The sequence below is a fragment of the Hirundo rustica genome, chromosome 3 (assembly GCF_015227805.2).
Source record: "Hirundo rustica isolate bHirRus1 chromosome 3, bHirRus1.pri.v3, whole genome shotgun sequence".
In the NCBI taxonomy this organism is placed as follows: domain Eukaryota; kingdom Metazoa; phylum Chordata; class Aves; order Passeriformes; family Hirundinidae; genus Hirundo; species Hirundo rustica.
This window is the reverse complement of record NC_053452.1, coordinates 77,674,578-77,701,753: the sequence shown is the minus strand read 5'-3', so window position 1 is coordinate 77,701,753 and position 27,176 is coordinate 77,674,578. Positions and strand designations below refer to the sequence as shown.

The 27,176-nt window shown below is 36.2% G+C and overlaps 1 protein-coding gene across 9 annotated transcripts in view; it reads right to left on the bottom strand.

Moving 5' to 3' along the window:
• EPHA7 (EPH receptor A7) overlaps positions 1-27,176 on the bottom strand; it is a 166,963-nt gene that overhangs the window by 68,933 nt on the left and 70,854 nt on the right. The gene's annotated exons all lie outside the window — the stretch shown is intronic.

Here is a 27,176-nt window from a genome sequence, read left to right as displayed (position 1 = left end):
ATGCTAGTGGTATATCCAGACAGCAATAATATCAGTAAGGCATGGTAATGGCATGGTAAAGTGAAGGAATAAGTCTTAGTATTGCAGTAATGATTGTTTCCAGTGGCTCCTAAAGTGTGTTTACTATTATATAAAAACATAAAGAGAATGGTAACATATGTGCAAAATTTAAAACTTTCCATTATCCCATATTTGCCAGAATTCATCAAGATGAATGTATATGAGCATCCCCGTAACACTCAATAAGGCATAAGTCCACAAAAGGTGCATTTAAAATGTCTACTGTTAGAAGATGGACAATTATGCCAGTTCAAAAAGGAATTTCATAAAAAAAAATTAAAAAGGCAAAATAACAATGAATAATTGCTATTTATTGATTTTGCCAGAATTTCAACTCAGTTATTTTGCTGCAAGTGTGGCTCAAATAAATATACCTATATAAATAAGTAATAAAATCCCCTACATTCCACCCTTTCTCTTTTCACTTAACAAGAAAGATGAGTATTTTACTTCAGAAGTCTGGCAATTCTTCTTCTGCAAACTACTAAGCAGAAAAACAAAAAAACCCCCCATCAGTCTGAAAAATTTTAGCCAAAAATCAAGATCTTGGTTCTATCTGTAACCACATTTAGGCTAGGATTATTACAAAAGTAAATATGTTTATGGAAGCTTTGACTTCATACAACCAGTTTTATTAGGAAATGTTTGGCATTGATCCTGCAGCAACAAATAGTTTAAACCTTTGCCATTTCAGGAGTATACATGTCCATGGTCATAACTAATTGTAAACACAGTACTGAGGTATAGAAGTAAAACTTTTCTTCTTAGTACCGAAAACACAGAAAAAATAGAAAAAAATACCATAACTTATTTAAAGAGAAATAGGAAAAATAGCAATTTTCATAAACCTATCTAGTTATACTTGACAATGAGTCAAGTGTATGTAAAATTACATAAAAGCATGTAAATCTGAAGTAAAAGGGATAGCGTTTGTTAGCTAATGAGCTTTACTTTTTAATCTGCAGAGCTGTTGAAAGGAGAGGCATTTCAGAGCAAAGAAAAGTCCACCATATGGTGCAAGGAAAGACGCATAATAATTAACCCTTAACAAGGGAAACGCTGCATGCAATCAGCTTATGAATTCTCTCCACATTAGCTAGATTTCAAATGGTGACATAGTTTTAAACAAAGAGAAATCTGGAGGCTCCCTAGCAGCCCTCCTCAGGAGTGGGATGGCTCAGATATCTCTCTGTGCATCAACAGCTCACTCCTCTCCCTCCAGGCTTTAAGGCTGGGGTGAAAGAAATTGGTTTTTTACACCTCCAAAACTTATGTGTAAATATTTTGTTTTGATTCTGTAGCATAGATGGGTGAAAAAAAAAGGAGCACAGTGTATAAGCAGAATGCTTAATGGGCCTTTCGGAGCATGCTGCAGTTCAACAATCTGATTGCATCCACACGTAAGCAGAGAGGCAGGAACAAGAGCCCAGATCCTGGGCTACCAAGTGGGCTCACATTCTTCTGCTAATGCTCCTATTGAAGATAGACACCCTTAAAGAAAAATACAGTTCTTTGCAAGGGAACACAGAGGGAAGTGATAGCCCTACTCCTTATCTCAAGATGACATCCAGGGTAAAGCACAAAGAGGGGGGAAAAACCTGAAGAGCTTCTCACAATACAAATGCATTATTGCATCCTCACTTTATTCAAACACTTCAAGCATGATGAATTATCAGGACTTCTCCGAGCTTTCAATATTGCAAGCAAGACCCTATGAGAAGGAAATTTGTATATGCCAAGGTATCAAAATTAAAACATCTGCAGTAACATTAGATGCTTAAACTTTATTACATTTTTCTAGGCACGTCTGGACAGTAAGTGCAAATGAAATGTCATGCTAGTCAGCTCTACCAAACACTGTAAAATTATTGCTATTAAGAGATACACATAGTTTCTTACCAGTTTTCTGGTGCCTGCCATCAGGGATATGCTTTCTGGAAAGCAGGTTTATGCACTTTGACAGATGGGAAGGATAAAACTTTTTTTTTTTTTTAAGAGGATAAAAATTCTTTGTATTCATATGAAAATGCTGAAAACCTGTTTGCAGCTCTTAAATTTCAGCATATTTCCTTATGAAAATTGAAGAGGATTTGGGGGGAGAAGTAGGATCTCATTTCAGACAGCATAAATAGACAAAGTGCAAGAGAAGCTTCCTAAAGGTATTTTTTTAAAAGAGACAAAAAAACAGGACTGAAGCACAAAGAAAGTTGAAGGGATGCAAGCATACAATATATTCTTTATCTTCCATGAAACAGTCACTGTTTTGAAGCCTTTGAGGCTTAATCACTAACGAGTGATGTGCCATATGATAACTCAAAGCTCCATCTCAGGATCTACCCACACCAAACTTTTATTACTACTGGAAACTACAACCTGTTTCTCAATGGCTCACTGAACTGAACTCACATACACTCTGCTCTGGCAAATGAGAGAGCTTTATTCAAAATGAGAGTTTATTCAAAACCCAAAGACACAGCTATCCAAGCACCGTCCTTCATTAGCAGGAAGCTTTAGAAAGAAAAATGTGATTTCTATTACCCCTTCAAACTAAATCAGAATTAATCTAATTTGTTTGGAAGCTGAAGAGAAAAAAAAAAACCAAACACATATGGGGGGAAAGAGGAAGTGAAAAGGGGCAACGGAAGATGTGAAAGAGAGATGTGGAATCAACAAACTCATAGCTGTCAAATCCTGGCCTGCAGATTAACATAGCCCGATCTCCAATAAATTCAGGGTATTATTTGCTCCAGCCACAACAATTAAATCAGTCTGAATGATTCTTTATAAATCATTCAGTCATTTTTTAATAGGATGAGCTTCTGGCAAGATGCTTTCCGTCATTGCCTCCTGGAAGAGATTACATCTTAAAAATCTTTAATTTCTGAAAGTCTTCAATATGCTAAAGTATGGGCTGCTCCAAAAATCAGCTTTAGCTCTGTATTTCAACAAATGAATTGAGACTTAATACATAAAGGGAAAGATGATTTACACTCACTGTCTCTCACAGATAAGTGTATGGAAAAAACCCAACAAAACTAGCCAAATAAAAAAATAAACACCAAACCACTCTTTTTGTACATAACCCTTGCCTTGTTACTCATGGAAAGGTTGGTTTTGTTGAATAAATGCTTTTTTACTCATGCTTCCAGGAATGGGTAATACTTTAAAGTCAAATTCACACTGATACAACTGGGTCATACTAGATTAGATTCTGAGCTACCCTGAATCAATCATTTACCTGAAATGAGACACAAAGCCTCAGAAAGGGTTTTCTGCTTTTGATTTTTTTCCTTGTCATTTTATTTCTGAAAGATAGCACTGCTAGAAAATAAATCATATATTTAAAAGTTATGCCATTCTAAACAAATAATTTCATTTTCTGACTCTGAAATTGTTTAATCTGATGCAAGAAAACAGTAGGAGAGGTAAACATATTTTTAATCTACTAGTAAGTAAGTTCAGCTCTGTAAATTCTGAAAGCCTGTGCTTAAACTTTCAGTCAAGTGAAGTCAATGATATTTGAGACTATTCTGACTTTTGGTTACTTATTTTGTTAAAAATGGTTGTTTTGTGGGATCAAGTCCAAATTAATTAACCCAACTATAGCCAACTGCCTCCTTTAAATCTGAACTACTACAGTCCCGTACTCTAACTACATTTAAGAAGAACACAAAGTAGATATATTTGCCCCTTAAATATCAAACACTGCAGACAAAAGATTAAAACCTCCACGTAACTATGTGTAATAAACATTAGGCAAACTTTTCTCAGCGAAATGCTAAGCTAGGTTACTCTGGGTTTACACATGGATGCCAGTGCACTTGGTGGAAAGATCTCTGCCAAGAATTTCTACATTCTGCTACATTCTTCCTTTCAGAGTCCACTTCTTGCAGTTTGCTTTATGTCTCATCAATCTCATATACACTGCAGAGGGAACAGTATAGAGGGAATCCATCTAGAAATGAATACACCTGTTGCACATTAACTTCAAGGTGAATTTTTTTATGGTTTGTCCTTCCTTAGCTCTCCCTTTCAAGCCTCTGGCTCTGAATGGAATAAGACTGAAGCCTTGAAGGCATGAGCCTTTGTATGTTTACATAAAAATTCTTAGGAAGAAAGGATTAGAGCAAAGAAGAAATCCCACAAACATAGTTATTAACTTTTCATTAAAAATTTCACATTTATAAATCCTACCTAAAATATATTATGTGTAATTTTCTATACAGCCTGGGCATTCTACTCTTCTTTTGGCAAGATCTATTCTATAGACAAAAGCAGGCAATTCAACGAGACTCCTATATATTATCAAGGATTCACAGACAAAACAAACATTAATCCATTTCAGGTCCTAGCATCTGTCTGAGGTCCAAGATACTTCAAATTATATATATTAAGCTAGTGGACTGATCTTGCTTTTCAGTTGGCTTTTAAATTATTTGGAAAACCTAAATCTCTACACGTTCTCAAGGTGTCGCAATATATTTAAAGAAACAACAATTTGTGTTGTCCACAAAAACTGGATTCATTACCCAGTGTGAAACAAGCCAAAAATTAGACACTCAAGAGAGACATTGATTATTTATTTCAGAGTTTCACAAGTCTGGCTGCTCAGATCAAGCACACCAACTAGCAAAACTTTTACTACTGACAACTTCAACAAACAAAGGAATTAGTGATCACTGGCTACAAGTTACACAGTTTTCTTATTAATTAGTATTCTATCTTCTATTGGTTAATGATTCTTTCATTTCTCACGCTAAACAGTCCACATGCTCAGTCTTTCTGTCCTTTTGAATCAGTGGGTTTCTTGTGTGAGTGCTCCATGACTCAGTGGTCACAATGTCTCCCTGCCAGAATTACTTTTTACCCAGCTGGAGCTGATTTTGGCACAGTTGCTGGATTGGCTTTGTTCATTTCTTCCTCATCTTGGGAGTTCTACCAAATGTCCTTGTGTCCTGTAAATTCTGCATTCTTTGCATCCACTATCAGCAGGCATCATTCTTCCCAAGCTTTTTTAACCTCCCCCAAGGTCATCGAACACATCAAGACCTAAACTTTAGCAAGGTAATTCTACCTACAAGTTTTCTAACACCTGGACATCACTTACAGCTTGTTACCTGCTATTTAACAGATTAAATTTCCCTTCTTGTTGATTAGGTTTGAGAGTATACAAAGATCAAACACTAAAGAACATCCTTTCTTAAGAAAATTTTACATAGTCTATATTTTGGAACAACATGACTGGTATTTTTGAGGGGTTTAGCGTTTTTTTAAGCTCTAATCAAATCTGCAGGGGCTGACTTCGCTGCTGTGACACAGCCAATAGATTCCAGCAGCATGACACGAAGCCCCCAACAAGATATGCAACAAAGTCCTGAGTCCCTAACAGTCCCCATGACTGTCACTGCCTGTAATATTTCAAGATTAATTCAACAGTTTGAATATTGTACCCAGATAGTTCTATTAAGTCAACACAATGAATTTTTATAATGTAAAATTATCCTTCTGTAGTTATTGCCTTATGGATTTTTTTTATTCTGAATAACTTGACCAAAAGTCATAACTGACATTCAGACTCAGAAGGGGGTAAGTACAGACACTGGAACATTTCTGAAGCAGCAGGCTACCATTTTATTAATTCATTATACGTGGCATATAAGAAGACCCTGTCTAGAGATAACAGGGCTACCACCCCTGAGAATTGCTTGGCTGAATTTATTGAAAGATTCAGACCAATCTTTAAATTCTCTCATCCTTCTTCTTGAGGAAAATAAAAGATACTCAAGGAGGAAATCAATTGTTAAGATCCTTTCTTCTATGCTTTTCAAAGGAAAAAACTCAACTATTAAAATACCAGGTTACCTCGCAAAAGATGAGTCTTCAGTTGTTTGCACACTGAAGACATGAGTCATAAGCTGAACTAGCTAAACACTTACACATATTTGGTTATTCACTTCTAATTAACAGTTCTTCATCCCTCCTCCTCATTGTCCCCAGAATATTATGAAGAATGAAACAAAAATTTGCTAAAGTTCTCTTGATAATTATTCCCTTTTTAGTTTCAGGAAACAGAAACTGGTCATAGCTGCAATATCCTAGACAAAATTTCTGCTTTACAAGAAGTGTAAATGGGACAAAGAAGAGACAAAGCCCCATTTAAAAACTTCACATTACCGAATAGGGAAGGTGACACTCTTATCTCAGCTCTTTGCAGCACTCCGTGAAACGTACAACTCCTTTGCAGCTGAAACTGCATATTCCTTGTCTTCCTCTACCAAGCTTTTCTACACTCAGCCTCCCTTCTCATTATACAGGCCCATACACTATGCCAAACCCAAAACTGTTAAAACTTTCCACACTATTAGTTCAAAAAGCTGTATACAATGCAAACTTTTTCAGAGGCAATCATGTTGTTCCATCCCTTATATTGCTGTATTTGTATGGGAAGAATGGATGGTTGCATATCAGAAAAAACTATGTTGTTACTATGACTGGAACTCTCTGATGTTATTTGGAATGAAGTTATTTTGCTGTGATGGCCAATAAAAATTGCCTATGAATTAAATTGACTTGAAATGAAGACAAATATTAGAAGGCCCAAAAAATACTATTAATTATATTACTCTGATGCCAGCAAGAGGAAGAAAAACCCACAAGAACCAAGGAATATTTAAGATCCTCCTTGTAAGAACATAGATACATTGAGTTTATTTTAGTCTGGGATTAAATGAAATAAAATTCTTTCACACAGATATTCCTTAAACTTGCATCTTCTATTATGTCATACCAAATGTAAACCAAAGGTGTTATCCAGAGCTTAAATCTATGTAAAAGTGACCCTTGAGACACAGGACAATGAAGGACAACAAAGCTGGCAAAGGGTCTAGGGAGCAGTCATATGAGGAATGGCTGTGGGAGCTAGGGTTGTTTATCCTGGAGGAATACAGGCTCAGGGGAGAGCTACTGACAGGATGAGAGGGACCAAGGGACCTCATGTTGGACATCAGGAAGAATTTCTTCATGGAAAGAGTTGCTAAGCATTTTAATGGGCTGCCCAGGGTAGTGGTAGGGTCACTGCCCTTGGAGGTGTTCAAGAAGTAACTGGACATGTCAGTGCTGTGGTTTTGTTGAAAAGGTGGGTATCAGTCGAAAAGGTTGGACTTGATGAACTTAGAAGTCTTTTCCATCCTAAATGATTCTGCGATGCCTGCTCAAAAGATGCTGAACCAGATACTGCTTCCAAACAACCAAAGTTGTATTGTCTCCTAATTGCTGCGGCTACAAGACTTTAATAGCCTAGGACTCTGAGTTTCTCCACCCTCTCTTTTACTTCTTGAGAAATCATCTTTTAGATCAGTGTTCAAAAAGAAGCTTCAGAAACTTCCCTGGCAACCGTACAGTTTCTATGGAGTGAGTATTTAACTTCCTTTTTGACAGAAAGCATGAATTTACCTTCCGTGCTATCAAGTTCACATAGCCTGACCAATTGCATGATTATCAATCTTTGCTTAGTTCTTATTCATAAGCTATTTCCTTTGAAATGCTGAAAATTTGATTTAAAATAGTTTTATTTTACTCTTCTTTTTTAGTTTGCTTGGTTTTATTCCTCTAGAATCCAGGGAATATTGACATGTCTGAACACAATGGATAAACACTTTAAGAAATGCCACTTCCATTGAGTGACCGCTTGATTTACATATTCTGATTTGGGAAGTTCTCCATCTCAAACAGAACAGGCTAAAATAATCTGGAGATATGTCTGCTTGGCTGACACACTTTTTAGATACTTCCTCAATTGGTAATAGCTTGTTTAATTTCTGAAATTTCCTGGAATCAGTATATAAACCTTGACAAATCACCACATTTCTAAGACTGGAAAGAGATATCTGTGTCACAAAATGTAATTCTCTGTTAACTACATTGCAGTCAACACTATGCGGTCAGGATATGAAGACTAAAAATACTGTGGGGTTGCTGGTTTTTTGGCTTGAAGATTGTCCTGGAATAAGATGCATGCATTTTTAACTTAAGGAGCATTTTCTATCTGCCTTTCTCTTGCTAAACAAGCAAGGTACTTTAATTTCTTCGCACTTAGGGGAGGCAAAATGCATACGTCTAACTGCTGAAGTGTTTGGGAGGAGTCACTAAACAATCTTTTAGGTAGGAGAGATATCTGAGTGGGAGAGAACTGTTGCCTAGGAAGCCTGATGCCAAAAGTGCTGTGGTGAAGAGGTAGGAGGTAGAAGTGACAATAGGAGGGGGAAGGAAATGAAGGAAGCAGTGTAATGAAAACTCTGATCTATCTCTCCCTTACTAGACTCAAACCCCTGCACAATGAGATAAAACCCAAACAGAAGTGTTCTTACAAGGCTGCTCTCTGGACAGCACATTGATAGATACAGTTCTGCTGAAAACAAGTTTAGAGTACTGCATTACAAAGAAGTGAATTAGGTCTCACTCCTCTTGTCTTCTTACTGCTTTGGATTATTTCAGCCCAGGCTTTTCAAATGGTGCAGAGAGGTGGAATATATCCAGACAAATTATGATTCCCTTTTTCTGCCCAGCCAGCCAGCTGAAGGGCAGAAGTGCCAGAAGGCTCCTGAGGTCTGTTCAAGCCCTGAGAGTTCCCCTTGGAGAATATGAGAAGAACTAACATCTTCCAACATCAATGCAGTGATAGAGGGGATAATGCTGCTTTGTCTTTGCATGTAATTTTTTCCCTCTGGTTTTGACCTGGTCTTGGCAGCCACGTCACTCTTGATGCACTTTTTGAAGGATAAAATATGCAGACTATTTAAAACAGGTGACAAAAAGACAGAGTAAAAAAAATTAGACGGGAAAATAGGAATAGAGATGGAGGGAATTCTGCTGAAAGACAATGTATGGCATTTCCAGGTTTCTATCCAAAATATGAACCACATAGCAACCAGATTGTCTTCAATTTCTAATACTTTAGGTGAATGCAGTCTATGTGTGGAGCTTAACCAGAACACTCTATAAGAAAAAATAATTACATTATAAATTACCAAAAAAGTTCACATCAAGTAATCAGTCTGATTAAATGATTAAGGAACAAAACTTGGAGTTGAGATTTTTGGATTCCTTATTACACTCTGTCAATGATTTCCTGTCATATCTTCAGAAACACTTCATATCTCTCCATCAGACATTTCCAGTGCAACACTGGAAATAACAATTCTTGCCCTTATTTGCGATGGATATGACGATTGGAAAATAATCAGTACATCACACTTTCCTAGGGATTTTCCTATACTTAGGACATGAACCCTACCAGGCATACCTCTGTGAAAACATAATGTAATTACTGCATTAAACAAAAAGGTCATCGACTGACCCTGCTGTGTGTATTTAATACGAACATTTCTGAAAGATAAGACCATTACTACTATTTGTATTTAGCAACAGTGTGTGAGGCAGCAAGATTATCCTTGCTTCTCTACACCCACCAGCAATTTTTCTTCTCCCAATGATGACAACCATGAAAAATACTTGCTTTTGTTATAAAAGGCATGTTTCTTAATTAAGTTGTTGTTGTTGTTGTTGTTGTTGTTGTTATTATTATTGCCTTTGGAAAAATGTGTTAGCTACAGATTCTACTACAACTAGTAGAGAACAAAAACATAAACCTGAAACCACTAGATTTTTTAAGTTCATAGTATCTTTACAGACTGACTTTCTAATTGAAGGAGCAGCACATAGGAGCAGCTGGTTCTAGAATCTGTAAATGAATGAATCCATCAAGCCACGATTGGTAGGTTGTGAAAAGGCTGTTTGGTATTATAAAAAATCTTTGGTTATCAAAACAAAGCAAATTACGCTAGTCAGGGTGAAGATGAAGCTTCCTTCAATTTTGCTCCAACTTACTCAAACTATTAAGTTTTTATTTTATGTAAATAGTTATACTTTACAAGTGAGTGTGCTGACAAATACAAGAAAAATAAACACAGCAAAGACTTCCCATTTTTAAATCATCTATGCCTATTTCTTCTTCAGAATATATAAAAGGAGGTAAACAAGGAGGTTTGATTCAGCAAATGGAGAAAGATGAGGAATGAAAAAAACCCTCTCTAATCCATAAAGTGGTAAATATGAAAGATCAAAACCTATCCATGAGTTTGCCTTTGTGAAACACAAGGAAACATACAGCCCTGAAGTGAGTCAAAATGTGAAGGCAGCAGTACACAGCGACTCTAAATCAGCATTCTGTCTCCTGCTTTCAAAAGATGTACAAACTCCTGTTGCCTTGAACAAAGTGAACAATAAGGAGACAATCATGTCTCAGGGGTCAAACAACAGTAGAATAATGTGCAATTTCTGTTTCAGTTGCAACATGTTCAAATATACATTAAGACTCTTCTGTAGCAGACTGGTTTTTACTTAAACCACTGACTTCCATTGGGTTTTTTTTCCAGGTATAGCCCATTGCTGTAGCATTAATGTCCCCATACCAAAGGTAAGTGAAATGTATCCCAATATGTTTGGAAAATTAAAATAAATTGGTGCCTTTGTTAGGGCTACAACACCCCTTCCAATAATATTCTTTATGTAAAGCATTTTCTTGCTCAGAACATATCCATAGTAATTTCTTTACAGATTGCTATATTAAATTTTCATTTTCACCCCTAATTGTAACAAACAGATTATGCAAGGACTTTTATTCTTTCTCCATTAATAGCAGCTGAATCGCCATCCAATATTTCTGCCTCTTTACAGAACACAGCTTAAATATGACCATTTTCCTAATTTAGATAATTCATATTGTCTGATATCGACTATTTTGGAATATACTTCTGATTTCAAGATCTTTCTGAAAAGCCTAAATCCTTCTGGCACATTTTATAGAAAAACTTGTATGAAGAAAGATGTGGTGTGAAGCCACATATATATACTTTCTTAGCTATTTATACTTTCATATTCACCACCAGTTGTTGGTAAAAAATGTACCTGGATTTAGTGCAAAGTCCCCCTGCTCAATTTTAGTTTTATGTATGCCATGAAAATAAAGAAATGCAGCTGAGATCAGACAATTTCCTTCTTTTCACACCTACCCTTAAAAACTAATTTATTAAATGCTGGGTTTCACTAGAAATTAAGACCAAATGTGGTTTTAATATAGTGAAATTTTAGTGAAATTTTGTAATAATTTTTGAGAAAATTTATGTATGTATGTTATCATTTTCTCCACTGAAAAAGGAGCTCCAAAAGATGAGCTTTGTATTTCTTTGCTGTACCCCAGGGAAGAATAGTTATATTAGCTTTTTTAAAAGGAGAGCAGCCATTAGTGTACAAAGCATTTTTGTCAAAGTTCATTGCGCAAAGTAAGAACATATCCTCTAAATTTTCATTTTAATTAGATGTCATGGAATATAATTTTCATAATTAGGTGATAAAATGGCTAAATATTACTGAAAAATCAACATAGAGCTCAAATTGAAAAATAATAAAAAGCAAAAAAAAGTGGAATATTCTCTCAGGTTATCAGGTTTATCTGTAATATACTAAACTGCATAACCTGCAATATACTAAACTGCCAGTATAAAAATATTTTTTGACCAACAGTTCTATATTAGAGGTAATAAAACTTAGTACTATGGAGGCAGTATGGTCCAGCACAATTAGTAAAGCCCTGAGATAGCATTAAAATATAAAAGGTGAGATGAGAATAAACTTACTGCCCCAAAAGAATCTGGACACAGCTAGGAGATAATCCCCTTTGTACGAGATTCCCTACGTCCCTCACACCGACGACAGAAACTGTGTCTTCTGTCCTGTGGAATTGGCATGAGATAAATATATGTAACAAACCCACTTCCTTATAAAACATTATGGCTCTTTATCTCTCATGCCATTGTTTCACCATCATTAAATTTGCATAATTATGCCACTGCCCAGCCATCAGGGAGTGCATTGGAGTGCATAAACACATATGTGCTTTAAAAAATGGACACGGCCATGATATAAAAACGGACACTAACAATTTGAATGTTCGTGTAATTTTTATTTACAGGTACACTCTACGATTGAAACTTCTTTAAATGCTGCCACATAATAATTTTCTTATGCAACTTTCCTACAGGGAAGAAACATGGCACTTGAATTCTGTACAAGCTTATATTTTCAGGAAGCCTAGTTCAGTGAAATGCAGGATTAAGGATGCCTTTCTAGCACTTTTCATGTTTCCCAGGCTGGATTATGAGGGAAATTGGAACAGTCCCCAGGAGATGACAGCTGAAGGGGGGGCTTTCTGTATAATAGCAAACTCCAAGGATGCCCTAAGGTAAGCAAAATTCCTCCGAGTTTGTACAATGCCACATGTTGTTATTCTGTTATTGAAGGCACCATTACATTTCAGTATACGGTACATTCACAATCCACTGGCAAAAAGGTGACAGGCATCACTGGTCATCTAGCAAAGCAGTTCGGTTCCCCTTAGACTGTCATTTATAACGCAGCCACTTTATATGCCTGGAGAGCGACTTTTCTCTGCTACCTGTGCAATGACAACAAACAAAAGAGTCTGCTTCAGGATATCACATGCCAAAAATGAGGAAAAATTCTTTGCTGTCTACAGGATAGTAACGTGCATGAATAAATCTCACTTCCCTGTATGTTAGCCCATTTGTACAGGAATGACACTGGAACAGATCTCTACCATGCCACTGTTATCAAATGTGTATTACGGAAAAGAAAGAAACAAGTTCCACTTTTCTTTACAGTCCAAGGTGTGTCTACAGCCTTCGGGAAAAACTTGCACATGAAGAACAATTGTTCTGGGAAAAATAATAACATGGTGAAGAGAAAAATAATTATAAAATTTTATTCTTTAAAAAGTCTAGTTCTAGTAGTAACACTGAAATCAAATTAATCCCTGGTATAAATGCATGGCATACTATTAACCTAAAGAGAATAATATCCCACACTGTCATAAGACTGCTGCACAGCCAGGACCATAGAAAGAGTGTACTTCTGTCCCTCATTCATATTAAGCTTGTTCTAAGGAGATTCGATCTGAAATGATTGTTTGAAATTAAGATTTTGGTCTCTGAATCCATATTCTTCCTTGAAGACTCCCTGGCAGTGGGACTCTCTCCCACTGTTTGCACAGCGGCTGGCGCAACGGGACATCAAAGCTCATTGCGTGCATTAGACACAACTGTAAAATCATTACTGTCTACACGTATCTGTTCCATCTTGGTTCCTCTACCATTTGTATGCCCCCTCCACTCTCAAACCTCCAGCTGAATGTACTCATGTGTGAAACAAGAGACTACATTGGTAAATATGAACTATACAGATTCTGAAATCTGCCAGCAAAGCATACATGGCAATTAAACATCAGCAGATGTGTGTTATTTGCTAACTAGGCCTTACACATCAATACATTCTGGGTTATGTTCTGCACTCCTCAGGCTATTTATTAAAGCATAGTAATAGCAAATGTTTACCTGTTTTGACATATTTTATTATTTATTTTTAAACTTTTAGCTTCCTGCTAGATTAAATTTATTCTTACAAGGCCAAAGTAATAAAAATTAAAGAAATTTGCTGTTAGATGATCTGATGAAGCACCCTCTCCACTTCCAGTCATCCCCACTTTTTAGCATCTTCAAGCCTGACATCAGTTTTGGATGCAGCTAAATGCCAACTATCCCAATAAACATGTACACTACCAGCTGTGGCTCCATCTGCTCAACTAAACATTTTCACACCAAATCTGCCGGGGAAAAAAAATATTGTTTTTGGAGTTGGTTTGTAACAACTGAAATATTAAAATCTTAACTCCAGGTGGCCCTTCACTCTTCTATTTCCTCTGATGAATATATTTAGAAAAAACAAAACCATCTATTTATAGTCTGCCTCAAACCCACAAAATCCTATGGCATGAACTTGGTGCAAAAATCACATATAAATAAAATGTAAATCCAGAGCTGATAAACCTTCACACTGCCTTTTACAGAGCCCTTGCAAATGCCTCTGTGACTGTGACTTGACCAATGTGCAGCTATAAATAGCTCCTGGTCTCCCTGCCCCAGTCTGGAGGCAGGGAAGGCTGGTGTCTTTGCCAGCCTGCTCCCAAAGCACTGCTTTGCAAACCCAGAGTGGCAATTGTCACTTCAGTACATTGGGATGATAGCTGTAGTTTTTCAGAGCCTTTCATGAAAACAAAAGATGCCTTTTTTTTTTTTTTTTTTTTTTTTGAGGAGGAGGAGGAGGAGGAATACCTGTAGGATCAGTGCAGACAACATGCTACCAGAATCGTGGATGTGCTACCAGTCTGTACTGACTTCCACCAGTACAGCACACTCTTAAGTTATAGCTGTGTAAACCCCTTTGTATCAAGCAGAGATCTAGCTCCAGATCTGTTAAACTCTCCTTGCCTCTGAACAGTCAGATCTTCTTAAGCAAAGAAATAAAAGTCCTCAAGAAATGGCAGAGAAACACTGTGAATGTGGCTCTCGCCATGGGGAATGACAGAAGGTGCGGGGCAGTCCAATTCTGTCACCATGAAAACTTGAGTGGCTGTTGTGAAACACGGATAGCACAATGGCTGAGCTAGAGGAGAATAACAACCCCAGCCATAAGAAGTTCAAGTATGTGTTTCCTGCTATTCCTGCTAGGGCCTGTACACTGCTCCTTCAGAAAGTCCTCAACTGCACATGCCAGAGTCCTGAGGTAATCATCTCATGCCTACAGGAACAACAGTTTTAAAATAATGGATGCAAGTCATTTAACTCGAAAGACCAGCTGATTCAGTCCATCAGCTGGTTTGTACAGTGTCGTCTTAGAAGCACGACCAGAACAACTCCCTACCCCAGTAAAGGCTTTTAAACAGTTGTAGTAACATAAGAAGTCAGAAACCAGCAAAATAATCAATGAATAGGCTGTGGTTTCAAATTCAAAGAAATACAAGTGGAAACTCGAGAAGTATGAAAAGGTATGATGCTTCTTTTAATTTCTGCTAAAAATCCCAAGAGTAATTTTGTTTAAGTGAATGGAGGAATGAAAAAATTTCCATAGAGACATCAGACCCATTTAGTTGCAAAGTACTCCTTGACAACTAAATACCTTTCTGTCCAAGAGAAGTTAAATTTTACTTTTGATATTACACCTTCTTCTTTTCTGGTACATACATTCCTTATGGAAAAAAAAAATAAAAATCCTGCTACATCTAATAATTTCCACTAATTAAAAAGAATGTCACCCAGGAATGTGCTTTAAGTAAATGTGGCACGCAATTAACAGCTTAGACACCACATCAGAGACTTCTGGGCTTTTTTGATACAGCTTTCTCATGATTTTGGTCTGAGTTGATTCTTACTATTAAAGCCTAGTATGTAAGAAAGCCATAAAATTTATTCAGCTGGTGAAATTAAAAAACACAATTTAAAACAGTCATGAGAAAGGTATCCAGATTCTGCATAAAGATGTAGGTTTGTATGTTATTTTTTCTGTTTCATTTAGCAATGACCTGCCTACCTGCAGGAATTCAAACGTATCAGTGGAAAATGTATCTATCAACTAAATTAATCACCTAACAGTTCTTGCTAGACATTATACATTGCAATCTAGTACTTACTGTTGTTGTAACTAACAAGTTAATACAATTAAACTGTGAAAAATAACTATCTTTCTTTCCTTTCACATTTTTGACTAAAGAAACATTACAAATAATCTCAATCATAAAACTAATTGTGAGAGATTTAAGTGCCTGAAATAAACCAAGTATTATGAAGTTACATGCAGAGGCACATATACATAGATCACTTTACTACTTTCTGTAGCTTTAGTTTCTCCAAAAGAAGTACTACTAGCATCAGTCAAAGAATAATGAAGAAACATGTTTTTGTAAAACAAAACAAAACAAACAAACAAAAAAATTTACACCCAAGATCAATACCCTGCACTGTACACAAATAAATTAGGTTTTCTGTTCGGTAGCCAGCATCTCTGCCTGCTGGCTAACAGTAAGGAATAATACTTTAAAAAAAAAAAAAAAAATCATAATTTTAGTATTTAACTTTGGTGTAGATATTGCACTATTATCTATGTGACTTAAGAAAAATCTAATCTAGCAGCTTCTTTAGAAGAAAAGCCTATGATACATCAAGTTCTCATCACAATGATTTCGCATCTATATAGTAACATGTTATAATTTGGCCTATTTCCACTGGAGTTCTTTGAGCTCTGCTAGTTTCTAAGACGGGGATATTTACAAACACAGAAGCACATAAATATAATATACATTCCTCATCCTTTCTCAGGGAGGAGGGGAGTAAGTAACTGAACACCTAAGCTTCAAAGTGCTTTTTTGTTCTGCTTATGGCTGTTTCTGTGCAACTATCAAGATAGAAGCAAGTCCAAGAAATTTGCATCACACAGAGAAATAAAGCAGTATTTTGATAGTCATCAGATTCCTTAGGAATTAACTCAGAGACTTTGATGCAAACTGTACTGCTCTATGCTCCCTCCGACAGATAAGCCTTATATTTTCTGTGAAGGAATCTACTGAAGAACTTCCAGCAGTGAAACTATCAAGCACTGAAGACTTCAGATAGCCTTTTAGATATCTGGGGCCAGGCCAGAGAGTCTTGAAGTTAACAGTGGAGACTGCAGTTAAGCCTAATTCTCTGAGAAGCCAATGTAAGGCACTCACGTTCCGGGCGCCTGAGCTGCTGCAACCTTTTGTACTAGATAACTTTTCCTAGCCAGCAAGGGCTTTATGCTCAGGCATACTGCGCTCTTATCATCCAAGGGAGAAGAAGAAATGCAAGAATAACTACATATAGCGCAGCATCCAGCAGGATGAGGTCAAGTCTCTTATGCAAAGAGGGAAGATGGAGTTTTATTAACTAGATGCCACTCAGTAGCAGCTTTAGTGTCAACACAGAATACAGAAGCACTACTAAATCATGGAATGCATTGATGAAAAGCCAATATGTAACTTCCACCAGAAGATTGTACACTGGGCCTGGAATCTCACTGACATGTCACTTTATTCTGTCTGCTTCATTTAGGTTCAAACAACTATTTATTTCTGTGCTGGTTTTTGCAATCGGTTGTCACTACAGTGAAACTGGAATGGTTACAGGCCTCAAAGGATAAAAGGAAATGTATGTGATCTGCGTATTTCTCAAGCATACCATCTGACCAGTTCACACAGTAGCTGAATATAGATGCCAAAAAGAGTTAGCAATAAAACTGATTCTTGAAAGACACCGGAATGAAGAATAGAAGGGCAGTCTGCCCTGACTGCTGGTTGGATGTGTTTATCTGGGAATAATGCCAACCATTTTAGTGTATTACTTTGGATCCTGCAACCTCTCTCAAGCAAGAAAGTACCAGCTCATGATCAACTGCGTTAAATGATTCAGGTATGTCTGAAGTGGTGAGAATAGATGCCTGTATTGTCCCCACTGACAGGAGCAGATGACATATGCCACTAAAACCATTTCAAGTCCTGCTTTAAATTCAGATTGTGCTGGATCTAGAATTTTATCTTAATTTAGTTAATACATTTGGCCTTTGGCTAGCTTCTCTATGAGCCTGCAAAGAGTTTCACAATTATTCTGTGTCTGTATGTGGGGACAGACAAAGAAAGACAATTACAGTTTGCTCTAGGGTGAAATGTGGAACCTCTTATAGAGCACATGGAAATGCTACACAAAGATTTGGGACAGGAAATGAATAGCTAATCCAACTGAAGCTACAGGGGGAGTGACATGGATGTGAGACTTAATTATTCAAACTGGAATTTGCTTAGGACACTGAGGTTAACGCCTCTTCTCTTGAAAACTGTGTCAAGGCTGCAACTGACAGGACCTCGGGGGTTTTAGTTCATTTGAAAAGCAACAAATCCAATTGCAAAATTATTTTTTCCCACAAGGGACAATGAGTTCGGCATAATAGAGTCAGAAAGAACTATCTTCTGAATCATCCTTAACACTTCTTTCAACATTTGGATTCACACTGCAGGTATCCAGTTCCAGTAATAATACTCCCATTATAATTCAGTACAGTAGGTGAAAAGAAACAGTTTAAAGAAGTGTAGCTACAGTGACCATGAGTCAAACACTTGTGTAATTTAACATTACCAACTAACTAACAAAGTAACAACACACAGCAAACAAAACACTGGAGAATGTATATTGGAAAATTTGTAGGTTGCTACTTCTGATTTAAGTAAGAGTGCTAAGTAGGTGAATGAAGGCTATTAAACCACATATATATGTGCATTCACACGTATAAAAGAATCAATTTCATGATGTTCAAAGCTGTAGAAAAACTACTATGTCTTTGTGAGATTTTGCTGATCTTTCAAGAATGACAGATCAATTTGTTAAAGGAAGAAAAATGAATTCAAAACCCACAATGTTTTAAAAGAAATTCCTTTCTCCTCTACTTTTTTGATAAATTAACTATGATCAGCAATGAAGAAATCCATTTTCCTTTCTATCTAAGCTTCAAGTAATGATATATAATAATAATTTTAAAAAGAATGCATATAAGCAATTCATGCCAATGAACAAATTTCTAGAAGCAGCCTCTAATTTTCAATTACTTGGTTTTTGTAACTCATGTCATGATTTTCAGAGTTGCCAACTCCTACAAGTCCAGTGGCTTTTCAGTTATGCAGTAAAATAATTTTGACAAGAATTCTGGTAGGTGTCTGCTTTGTTGTGTCCATGAAGCCTGAATGAGCAACTTAACGCAACAGGAAGTCGTGTCCTATCACCACAACTTCTTTCCAGACCCTTTGAAAGAAACAGCTCCTCATAATAATCGATGCTGAAAATCACGGGCATCAGTCAGTGGGCACCGAGCACATGAAGCATTCAGAGAAAGCACATTTTAAAACCTTGATTGTATTTCTACATAATCAGGCAATTATGTCATTACTCATAATCTGTAATCTCAAAGACCCTTCTCCAAGGGTTTCATTCACAGAGCAAGTTAATGACCCATTGCAAAGCACCTCCTTATGATTCCAAACTTCATATTCACACCTTGATTATGACTGGCATCTTCTTGTTTCACCTCCAGGAAGGTACTGAGTCATTAGCAGCACAGGATATGAGAGCAGAAGTTTTAACATTAACAAAGCCAGGATAAACACAATCTTCCAAAGAGTCCCTTGAACTTAGACACTACATAAGACTATACTACCATTATCTGTAGCAGAAAAATCTTTGAGCAACTAGTTTTTGTGCAACACAAAGGCAAAACTTGTTTAAAATGCATTATAAGACCAGTTACTATTAAGGATGATAAATCTGCCGTCTGGGTTTGAACCACTGATGGCATACTAGCAAACAAACAAACAAACAAAAAATCTAATTTGAACTCATTTAACTGTCATACAAATGTATAGCACTATTTCCAAATACTTGTTTTACTCACTAAGACATGATTTGTTCTCCCAGGAATTGCAAAGAAGTGTTTTGATGAAAAAATGGTGAAGTCAGAATATAGTCAAATGGATTTCTAGCACCAATGGTGCCGAACTTACAGATTTGAAAACATTAACAAATTAACATTCATTTAAAAGTAAACAAACTGGGGATAAGTCTTTGCTTGCCTTCTAAATTTACTCTATCCAATGAAACAACACTTGCTCTATGCTTTATCAGTCTTAACATCAATATTAAAACAGATATTACAAGTGAAATAATTGTTTATACATTCCTTCCAGCCATTTCAATGTGAACAGTGTCTTCCTTGTTCCTCTACCCTACACACAGCGATTTCATCATCTCCAGTTCACGTATCAATTACCAGAATTGTGCAACCTAAATAATTTTTTTTTCTTTTTTATGTCCAGCCTCTCTTAAGCAATTAAAAATACTACCATCAAATTACAGGTGAAATGTTTCTGAGAAACCAGAGAACATAAAAAAATATGTATTTTCCTAATTAAGAAGGTAGGAGTAGAAGTATTACTTTGAGATCACGGTGTCCAGTCACCTGCCATCTAAGGCAACCATGTAATGTCATTCCTCCCAAAAGAATGTCCACACTCCATCTTAAAATCAGATTATGTCTCACACTACTTCCATCTAAAAAGGTTCTTTCAGAATCTCACTGGTCTGATGACTAGGAAAGTTAAAATTTCCAGCCTAAATATCTTATGGTACAAAGCCAACCATTTGTTTTCACATCTGTACTAGCCATTTCATTAAGCTGGAATGTCATTCCTGATTGCTCCCCAACATTAAATCCCAGTGTATTTCTGAATGCTAGTGAAATCTGACGCAATGTGGACTCTCTCTGTGATTCCTGTTCAATCTCTATCAGGTGAAATAAAGGCAACAGAAGAAGAAAATTAGGCACCATACATAAACATGGCTCTGTGGACTAAAAATAAGGATATTCCTAAAGACATGGAAGGAGCACAATAAACTCAACAGATAAAGAAGGGACCTCACTCTCCTATTTCACAGGTTATGGTATAGTGCTGGAACAGCATTTCTGAGTCACAGCACCCTATTTTAACAAAAGGCTTAGCCTGTTCTTTTCTCAAAAAAACCCATGAATACTGGAACACTCACCTGAGGACAGGTTTTCTGTCTCTCGAACCCACATACACTCCAGTGCCAAATGAAAGGCAGATGAAAGGAGCTATGTTTTCAGCTAAGCAGGTCCAACAGCTTTTCTTCCAGCATGTTTCTCCTGAAACCTTCTGAGTCACCTGACTTTCTAGAAGCAGAGGGTGAAATTTCATACTCTTCTTGATCCCCTCCTAATAAGGGGCTACTGATAAAATATTCTGGTTCTCCTCTCTGCTCAAAACCATGCTACTCCATCATTTCCTTTACAAGAGATCTTTGGAACAAGACCTGAAAGTAAGAGGAAACTGTTCTCTTGCCTCCTTCCCATTGGAGTCATGAGTACTAATGCAGGACCCTGCACTCGGCACACAGGTCCCTTCAAGCACTTTGTCTCTTTTTCAACTGTGAAACTGAGCTAATTATCACTTCTTAATGTTGCATTAAACTACCTGTTTCTCAAGGCTCACAGAGATGATCACAGTGCAGATGCAATAAAAAGAGGGTCAGGTCTGATGAACTCCGTGTTGAACTCACGCTGAAGAATAAGTTATATTTTACAAGTGGTCACTCTTGGACTTTTCAGAAGGAATAAATTTATCAAATCCCCAAATATAAATTACTTCACACTTGTTAAAAAAAAAAATCTGGTTTTTTTTTTTACTAAATCTAAAATACAGATGGTTTCATGACTATTTTTAAGAACTGATCTGCAGCTGTCATTAATCATCACCAAGCTTCTGCTTTCAAATGCTTTTTTTTAAATTATTTTTGTAAGATCAGTTGAAGACAAGAAAGCAATACAGCACCCAATGTCACAAAAGTGAAGAATTTGTTTTCAACTCTTATAGAAGTCTAAGCCTCACCTGTTTCATTTTTCATCACAGTTAATCTTTGCAGATATTACACTATATTAAATCTGTACTACAGCCATATATATCTTCAGTTCTTCTGTTATATGTATGTTCATGACAAAAAACAAACAAACAAAAAAACCCAAATCAAATTCCCCAAGATGTCTCATGTGATGAGGATATGTAAACAGATTTATTTTAATTCACAGCTAGTTATCAAAATCGAACTACTCTTATATTTTGAAGTATTAGATCTGCCTGTATTTTAATTTACGAACTCCAACAAAAATAGTTAATCATTTTACACATTGTAACACTTGTAATCACCTTACATTATTACTTTCTTTTTTCCCTTCATATCCCTCCCCCAACATGGATTTAATAATACAGCTAGTGTTGATCACCTAAAAGGTTAATTTCCCGAATGGTTAAAATGTGTTTCTGAACTGCGTTTTCAGCTGTTCCTAGTATGAAATTACACTTGAGACAATTCAATGCAATAATCTATACATCTGTGTAACAGCTCTGTGGCCATATTTTCTAACACTGGTTTGCATTTCAGTGAAATCTGTAAGCAACAGAAACTGAGAGCTATAGAATACAATAAAAAATTAGCATTCTTACTCAAAATGAATGCAAGTTGAAAGCAAAAAAAAAGCGAACAATAAAAACAGCCAACCAACCAACAACAAAAAACCCTTGGGCAAAAGAGAAATATTAATGTGTAATGCAAGCTTCTCTGAGATTTTTAATATTTTGTGTATGTGCAAATAATAATTACTGATGTCTATGAAGTAATTAATAATACTGTCAAAGAAAAATATTGCTTGTAGTTGAACAGATTTTTCTTTAAAAAATTAATAAATTGTATCACCTACTCATTTCAAGGTTAACAGAATAATGCAAATTCATATGGGTCCCTGATGATCAAGGTAGGATTAACATATTTTTACCTTCTCTAACAGAACTGCTTTGGTACAAAATACATTGTTCTGCACTGTCATGATGTATGGCTCATATTTAGAAATCTGACAGTTTAGAAGTGCATTATGGCATTCCATTAAAATGAATACATTTTTGTGCAGCACAGGAAAAGATAAAGGGACCACAATTCCTGTCTCCTTTTTAAAGAATAATGACTTTTCTCATTACTGTGAAATTTTTAGAAAATATGGTATTTAGTGGACTGCTAAGTTCTACTCTCTGTGTCTCAAAAACCATGAGGACAACTCTTTATTTCATATAAATCCTAATTTTTTTACAAGAACATGAATCATATTAATTGATAGAGATGTCAGCTAAAACCCTCATTTACAACTGCTATAACAGCAACTCTGAAAGCCTTTGGAATTCACCCTGTAAGTGGACTCTGATGTTTCATCTTCTGAGCAATATGCATGACTTCCATAACTGTAAAATTCCAGAAACACTAGTGATGCACTGTTATTTCCCTAAACAATGCTGTCACTGACATAAGAAAGAAGGGAAAGAAAAAAGGACTAGAAAAACACAGGTTCTGTGTTAACCTGAAACTTCAGGTTAAAACAGGTATGTTCAAGGACACATTATTCCCGTGGTGACCGGACACTGGTAAGTTGTCTACAATACCCTGAAATGTAGACAAGGCATTAAAGAGATTTATCTATCCTTAATACTTTAGGGGTTGTACCACTACAAAGCCAGCTGTATCACAAATATTATCAGCCCATTGTTCAAATGCAAAGCATTACTTCAACAAGAATCTAGAGGATGCTCTAAAAACGATTTATAAGTTGACTTTTTTCCTTCAGCAATATGCACTTTACCTCCCCTTCAGTCTTTTACCCAAAGTCTTCAAAATCAAGATTAGTAAAGAAAGAGGTTTCAGAAGATCCCTGTTCCCCCTAGTGAGAATCATAATTTAGCTGATTGTCAAGAAAAGCAAATGTTTGTGCATGGCCAGAAAAGGGAAATATACCACTGAGTGGGAGTCCTTTCATCAGAGGACCCAAAAAGGTAAAAGTCCCAAAGCTTCAGCTGAGTATTTGAGTTTATTTCTTCCCCTTATGGTTGAGTCAACAAAATGCAATGTGGAGCAAAAAAGTGGCAAAACAATTACAGCTTCACACAGCAAATGTGTGAGGAGGAATGGTGGCTTTAAGAATGTGTTGAAGGAGGAACCAGGAGGCCAAGGCTTGATGGTTCTGCTTTTGTTCACCCTCAGCTGGAGATGTGGGAAATTGTCCTCTGTGTGTGTACCTAAAATTTACTCTGATTACCTCCTAATATTAGTGGTTTGGATTTGCTGACTGTACGTGACTTTATCTATAATTCAAAAAAACCCCAAAAATAACAAAATTGATCCCCAAAGTTTAGTCTCCTCTGCCATTCTTTACACCTACTTTTGTGTGATCTTAGAGACAATCAGATTTAAAATTGCCTGTCCTGTAGCCACTGGAACAGAAACTTATGCCCATATGTCTGAACAAACTCTTGAGCTTTAACGATGTTGCAATGTGGCAGAAAGGTGACACCTAAGCTTTATAACACTTCCGATATAAAACAAACCCAAAGATCTTTCCACATGGAAGATACAAGAGCAATGGTGCTGTCTCCATAAAATTTTTCCTCTCATTTGGAGTAGTGGGGTGAGAAAAAATGTTAGCCATGAAAATGCAGTTTAATGTGACCAATCTTGATATTTTAGAGCACTGAGTGAACAGCTTATTAACTGCAACAAGGTCCAGATCTTCCCAGATGCAATTAGTGAATGAAGGAATGCATCAGTGTTGCAGTTTAAAACCTGCTGTATTAAAGACCTGGTTTTGTTCAATGGAAGACTTTCCTAGAACACTGCAGAAAGATTCACAAGGGTCAGGTTGCCAAGAAAAGTCACAATTATTAGTTATTAAAAGCAAAGTTCCAGAAAGAAACAAACTATTTCAGAAAGCTCACAATTTCAGGACTTTTTTCTTTTTTTTAATAAGCAAATGTATTATTAAAATATCCTTAAGGGTTTACTCTGCTACCTGTTCTGTCTGTCTGAAAGCTTCAAGATTCCTGGTGAGATTTGCTTCTTTCATCTGCAACACTGGCAGCTACTCAGTCCATCCAGCAGAGCTGCAGGAAACACAAGCTTTCTCAAAAAGCTGGTGACACACTGGACTAGTCCTGTTTAAAATCTATCTTTAAAACGCAGAAGGATTTAGATATAGAGGGATGAAAAAGTCTGTTTAGGGAGGTTTAGAAGAATTCCAGCCAAGAATAATTTGGCCCTTACTGGAAAAACCACCAATACCTCTAGATTAACATGAAAACAAGGGCTTAATTCTATTTTACATTTTAACAAGAAAAGGATAAAAACCTCAAAAAAAAAAACCAAACAACCAAATCATGGAAGATATACAACTTTAACCTATCTTCGTATTTATAAAGCTACTAGCAAAATAGTATCTGAACGCCTCACAGTCATTAATGGATTTTTCCTCACAATGCTTCTTTGATGCAAAGAAGTTCTATTATCCTTATTCTTCTCCTGAAGAACAGTGTCATGGAGAGATTAAGTCATTTATCCAAAGTAACACGAGATGCCTATGGGAATGACTATGTAATTTATCACGGATCTCAAGAGCCGCAGTCCAGTGCCTGAACCAGTAGACCATTCTCTTCTTAACAGACAAGAGCTGTTGTACGGTACCTTAAATGACCTTTCAAAATGGCTATTTTGTGCATGGTTTTTGCTCTATCACCATTCTGAAGAAAGCTGTTAAAGCAACATACTTTGAGAGAGTTTAATTAAGCACCCTGTATCTTGTCTCAACACCAGCTGTGCAACTTGAGAACACATACTCTTTCTGACCAAATATTACGTATCTCTTGGAAGGCAGCAGCAAAGCTAAAGCTCAGCAGCTTGGCAGCTGGAAAAGATCCTTCATGCCCTGCAAATGACCATACTTTATTCAGGTCCTTTTAAAGGTTTTTTTCAAGGCTTTTTATATTCCAGTGACTGAAAAGAGCTACTATACTTGCAATATATGTCTGAATATATGGCAGGAGCCATTTGGTAACTACCAAAATATGTTCTTTCCTGGCACACTGAAGAGCTCTGTTTATCATTTGGTAAAGCTGCTTAAAAAGAAAAGGCAGTCAATTGTTTTCTCTTTATTTTCAACAAATGGTTTTGGTTTGAATGTAATTCAAGCTACAGGAGCACCCATGAGACTGTCAGTCTAAAACACTGGGTCAGTATCTGCCTCTGAAGACACAAAGTAATTAAAATATGCTATTTAAAGGAGAAAACTACTAAAATTTTGTCTTTAACCAGAGAGTAAGTACAATTCACATCAGCAACATAAAACTCTCCAGCCACTATGCTTACCTGAAGAGATCATGACCAGGAGTGAAAAGTTTACTGGGTCATGCTCCTTTAATCTTACCGTCTCTTTTGAGTGACTGCCAAAAGCCTTGCTTATGATGAAGTTTACGAAGAAGAAAATGAACTGAGATCATAATTTAAATTCCACACAGTTCACTAACAACTTTTCATATGGTAACAATTTTTGGTCACTGGTTTACTGAATTTGAATTGGTGACCTAAAGGTGAAAGATTCTGCATTCCAGTATCAATCTCCATGCTTATGTTTATTGTTCCAATTTTCTGAAGTTCAAAGTGGCAGAAGTGAAAGTTACATGGTTAAACACAGTTGTCTTCACTTTATATCCACTTAAATATTTTCAGATTTTTCCCTTAAAATAATACTATGCATAAACCAAAAGTATACAAAATTTTCCCATGTACGGAGAACTTTTGGTAAAAAAAAAAAAAAGTACCTCTATTAAATAAGAAAATAATCTGTCACATAACAAAATTATGATATTTAAGAAATCCTGTTACGAAAAAACCTGTTACAAGTTCAATTGTACCTTTGTAAAACTGTCTGCTTCTTTCAAGGGCTTTTCATTGTAAGCACCAGACAGCTTGCTTTGGCTAACTTAAAATTATAACAACAACAAAAAATCCTATGATTTTAAGATTTAATAATTTCCCTCACAAATCCTCATATTTTATGAATTCTTTTTTTTTTTTTTTCCCTATTCCATCAATTCTGTTCTTTACTTCAAACATGAAACTTAACTAACACACTACTTTATCAGCTTCAGTGGTAAAGAGAGCAAATTTATTTCCAGGAAATGGACTTGTGAAAATTCTCAAGGAATTCTCAGCTGCATCTGAATTGCTTTTTCTGTCAAAACCTTTGAAAAAAATAAACTTTTTTTTTTTTTTTTTTTCCCCATCAGGGAATGGGAAAGAAGCAGAGAAGAAACAGAGAAGAAAAAAAAAAAAAAAAAAAAAAACACTTGCAGAAAAATTATAAAGGAATTTCCAAAATACTCAGTGTGTCTAAACTGCAGGCAACCAAATGAAAGATCTGCACCATGCAATTATTTTTTTTTAAACCACTGAGGCAATTGCTCTTCAGTTTTCTAAACACCTTAGCTCTTCGCGATTTTTTAATGAGACAGACATAAGAAAAAGACTAACCTCACCTACGAATTTATGGCCATGCTATATAATCTTCTATTTCAATACTACATTTTTTAAAGGTCTATCTCACCCACAGAGCAAGGAAACACAAATCTGAACACAATTTGAAATCCTTAATTTGATATTGGGAGGGGACTTCTAATTTATCCTGTTAGCGCACCAGTTCTACAAAGT